Source organism: Elephantulus edwardii, unplaced genomic scaffold (assembly GCF_000299155.1).
Source record: "Elephantulus edwardii isolate Elephantulus edwardi_28Jun2011 unplaced genomic scaffold, EleEdw1.0 scaffold00088, whole genome shotgun sequence".
Lineage (NCBI taxonomy): Eukaryota > Metazoa > Chordata > Mammalia > Macroscelidea > Macroscelididae > Elephantulus > Elephantulus edwardii.
In genome coordinates this window covers 8023191-8028094 of record NW_006399838.1, presented here as the reverse complement: position 1 = coordinate 8028094, position 4904 = coordinate 8023191, and the positions used below count along the sequence as shown (strand labels likewise).

Genomic DNA, 4904 nt, shown 5'->3' with positions numbered 1-4904 from the left:
CTTAGAGCTAGGTGTTTTGAACATTTCTTCAAGTGCTTGTTAGCCATCGAATGTCTTCTTTGGTGAAGTGTCTGTTTATATTCTGTGCCCATTTTTCTATAGGATTATTTACTTTTATCTTGTTGTGGTGTTCTCTTAATATCTTAACCATGGTACATTTGTCAAAACTGAAAAATTAACACTGGTATAATATAATGTTCTTTTTGTTTATATTATTATAGTAGCATATACATGAAAAATAGTTGCCATCTCAAATTCTTTTTAAAAGTACAGTCTTCATTTTTAAGTTACTTGCTCATTATGGTAAGAATACTACTGTACCTCTTGGCATACTTATTAAGATGCTATATTGTCTTCTTCCAAATTTCCAATCTTTCAAGAGATTATGCTTTTAAAAAAAATCACATTCAAAATGTACTCTAATCTTTTTTTAAAAAAATATTATTTTGTTGTTATTGTTGTCATGCTAACCATTTATAACACAATAACTGAGAATATTACCAAACCAAAGTGTAGTCTCCAACTCGATGGCCCTTAACAACAACAACAATGTAGAGAGAGCTCTCAGTTGGCCTAGTGGACAGAATGTGATGCTCCCAAGCCAAAGGTGGGTGATTTTAGTCTGCGGCCCTCAGGCCTGGTTTTAATTGTTTCTGGTCAAACATTCTTCTAAGTGGTATAGCACTGATGAGACCATTTGCTGTACAGAGGTAACTCGTGGTTGCTGTGAAGCTGAACACTGTGACACTGATGTGTCAAAAGCGATAATGGTCACCCATGGTGGACAGTGTTTGGTGGAGCTCTCCGATTAAAACAAGCTTGGAAGCAGGAGTGGCATTCCCTTCTGAAAGAGCTTGCCTCTGGAAACTCTATGAACTTGGAGAAACGATAGAAGTTATGCAAGTGTTCAGGTCTTTCCTTCATAGGGTTTCTATGAGTCATCTGTGACTCGATGGCACTTAACAACAACAACCACAATACTCACCCAACAGGATCTTATTTAAAGATCAACTGATATTTACAACCTCAGCCTTGGCAAACCCAATTTTCTGTCCCTTGGGCTTGGCCGACCTGCACCCTCAACTCTGGGCAACAGCCCAATCCCTGTGGCTCATCTCCATGGTAGCCTCACATCGAAAATAAAATTCTTGAAGACTCAACTCTTTGATACCGAGAAGATCTACCCTCTGAGATCCAAGAGACGATGGTCCCACTTCTCCCACTCAGCGAAAGCCCGTTTCCTGTGCTCTTTCCATCAATCCTGCGAATCTCTGAACTATGTATAGAGATGGCCCCTTACTTTTCTTGGAGAACAACAGTTAGAGCTCTTTGACCTATTTCCCACCTGTAGAATTCCAGCAGGCAGTCAACTTTCTTGTCTTTTTACTTCCTCTCTGACTCCTGAAGTCTACTCTAGAGGATGTCCTGCTTGGTAACTGATGAGATCCTCCAGTCCCAGGCTTGACCTTTTCAGTCTAAGATTGAATAGACATACATGTTCCTGGTGAAAATTCTAGGCCCTATGGCCTTAGTTTGCACAAAAGATTTTTCAAATCTTTAAATGTGAGTTTGGTTTTGTTTTGTCCTTTCTCACAGTAAATTTTAATTTCACTTTTTTCCCCATTGGATTTTACTATAAGTGTTAAAGAAAAACCACACAACCCCTTTTAAGATCTTGCTTAAAGGTTTCAGCCTGGAACTTATCCGTCTTTGGTCCTTTACCAAGGATTTTTCCAGTGCTGAAGCTTGACGGCACAAAAATCTCATCAGCTAGAGGGCCAAAATGATCACTTCACTTGCCCTTCCACTAAATATTTGAACATAATTAATATAAGTTCTTTACTTTTACATAAAACCCATCAACCTTCTTCCATTGCCCAGTCACATGCTCATCATTGTCTTTCAAATTTTAACCAGATTCGCATTTTACATCCATTCTATGTTGCTGCCACAGAGTTTCCTTTATCAGTTTCTTCTGAGAATTGTCTTCCTTCCCCAGAAATAGTCTTTTACATCCATGATTCTACAGAAAATCTCTTCAAGCTTTTACTACTGTTGCTGTTAGAGGGTGGCTTCAAGTTGAGTATAACTCTCAGTGACCCTGTGAACGACAGACCTGAACTCTGTCCTACTCTGTGCCACCTTCACAATCTCTGACACACTCAAGCCCGTAGCTTCTCACGGTGTCAATGAGTCTTCCTCTCTTTCACTGACCCTCCACCTTTCCAAGCATTCCCTTTCTAAGAAATAGAATCTAAAAAGAAAAAAGAAAGAAATAGAATCTCCTAGCAACATGCCTGTCAAAGGGATGATTTCCAAAAGAGGTCAGGGGCCTCTTCGAGGAAGAACTAGAAAGTTCTGACTCAGAAATACAAGAAAGACACGAATACCAAGTGAAAGCAAGAGAAAAACTGAGGTTTATTAGAGGTTCATAACAGACTGTGAACAGGTCAGGACAGACTGACTCTGTTCTTATCTTACAAAAGGGTTTATATATCTTTTGTTAGCAGGGAGAGGGTTTAAACAGCTGATGGTACGTTCCTTCTAATGGATACAGTGATTTTAGCCATCGGGTTTATGTTTTCCTTGAGTCTGTTGTTTTGCCACATTCCCTGAGAGTGTTTTTGTTGTCCATGTAGCCGCATTCCCTGAGCGTAGGTTTCTACTGTTATATTGCCACAGTCTTTGTCAAAACCAGTACTGATTGATCTCCTTTGTCAGCCTGTCCTTTGCCATTTTCTGTCAATGCCCAAAATAACTGAGACAGAGTTACACCATCCTTGTGTCTAAGGATCACTCGGGCTGCCCGTCTTCCAAAGACACAGCTTTTTGAGGTTTTTTTTGGTAATCCATTGGCTATTCAGTGCTCTTTTCCAACACCACAACTCAAAGGCATTCATTCTTCCGTCATCCTTATTCATTGTCTAGTTCTCAGATGCACTGCAAATGATTGAAAAGTCCAGGACCTGAATCAAGTACACCTTATTCCTCAAACTGACATCATTGCTCCTCAGCAATTTTGAAGGATCCCTTACAATGAACTTGCCCAATTAATACATCTCCTGATCTCCTCCTCCTCTGCCTCCTCTTTTTCTTCTTCTTCTTCTTCTTCTTCTTTTTCTTCCTCCTCCTCCTCCTCCTCCTCCTCCTCCTCCTTCTTCTTCTTCTTCTTCTTCTTCTTCTTTCTCTCTCTCTCTCTCTCTCTCTCTCTCTCTCTCTCTCTCTTCTTCTTCTTCTTCCTCTCTCCTTTCTTTCTTTCTTTTACTATTAGGCACCTTCAAATACTTCCAGTTCTCTCCCCATTATCCAAGTGGATGAGTTTTGCTGCCAGTTCAAAGTCAGGCGGTTCTAACGCAGGCTCGAGATGGAAGAGAAATGAGCAGCCTCTGAAAACTCATCAGAGGGTCAGATCTGAGTCAGTCCCAACTTGGAATCGATTGAGCAATGGGTTTGTGGCTGGGTTTTGGGCTTTTGCTTGTTCGTAGGTTTTTTTGTTTGTTTTTCTTTTTAATTCAGAGCTGCAGCCCACTCTTCTGGTACCCAATCTTCTATTACTTACGTTGTGTAGCTACAGTGGCTTTCAAAACCAGTAACTTCTTTTCTCACAGTTCAGGAAGCTGCAATTCCAAATTCAGGACACTGGTTCTAGGGGAGAGGAAGACTTACTGTCTATGCTGATTCTGGAGAAATGTTCGTGTCTCTTCTGGGCTTTGCTTTTGGACAATCCTCTCTGTGCTGGTTCTGGAGGAACATTCATGTCTCTTCTGGGCTTGACTTTTTTGGGCAATCTTCATGTGGGCTGGGGTCTTTCTTCCCCATTTCTGTTTCCTAGATTGCTTGTTTAATATCAGTTTAGTCTCTTTTCTATCTCACAAGAGATTGGTGAAAAGCACACCCTACACTAATCTTACCTCATTAACCTAACAAACACAACTCTTTGCCAAACTGGATTCTAATCACAGGTATTGTTGTTGTTAAGTGCCTTCTAATGACTCATTGTGACCCAGTGAACAATGGACCTGAACCTTGCTCAATTCTGTACTACATTCATCATCTCTGACACACTCAAGGCCACTGGTACAGTCACTGTGTCATTGGAGGTCTTCCCCTTCTTCGCTAACCCTCCACCTTTCCAAATGTGATGTCCTACTTCTCCACAGACCGCCCCCTCTACACAACATGTCCAAGTGCGTGAGACGGAATGTCACTCTGTCTGTAAGAAGTGACCTTGCTGCACCATTTCAACACATACCTGTTTGTCCTTTTGGCAGTCCATGGGCTGTTCAGCACTCTTCTCCAACACCACAGCTTAAAGGCATCGATTCTCTTGTCATCCTTACTCATTGTCCAACTTTCAGATGCATACCAAGTGATTGAAAAGATCTTAGTGTGGATCAAGTGCACCTTAGTCTTCAAACTGACATCGTTGGTCTTTGGCACTTTGAAGAGGTCCCTGACAGCAGAAATTCCTAACACAATACTTCTTTTGATCCCCTGACTGCTGTTGCCAAGGGTGTTGGTTGTGGTTCCAAGCCATTGACAAATTCATTAACAAATTCTCTCTCTTCTCCATCTTCTATCATGTTGCCTATTGGCCTCGTGGTGAAGACTTTTGTTTTCTCACAGTTGAGATATAAGCCCTGTTGAAAGCTGTAGTCTTTGATCTTCTGCAGCAAGCATTTTAAGCTTATTCCTCACTTTCAGCAAACAAGGTTGTGTCATCTGTATTATGCAGGTTGTTGATGCATCTTCCTCCAATCCCGATGCCACATTCTTCTCCATATAGTTTAACTTCTAGAATTATTTGGTCTGCATACAGACATGTTGCCAGGAGGGACGGGTCCTTGGAGAGGGACATCATGCTTGGGAGGGTGGAGGGACAGCGCAGGAGGGGAAGACCCTCT

At 41.4% G+C, this 4904-nt stretch overlaps 1 protein-coding gene across 1 annotated transcript in view; it reads left to right on the top strand.

Annotated features, from left to right (window-relative positions):
* SAMD7 (sterile alpha motif domain containing 7) overlaps positions 1 to 4904 on the top strand; it is a 74022-nt gene that overhangs the window by 20385 nt on the left and 48733 nt on the right. The window lies entirely within an intron of this gene.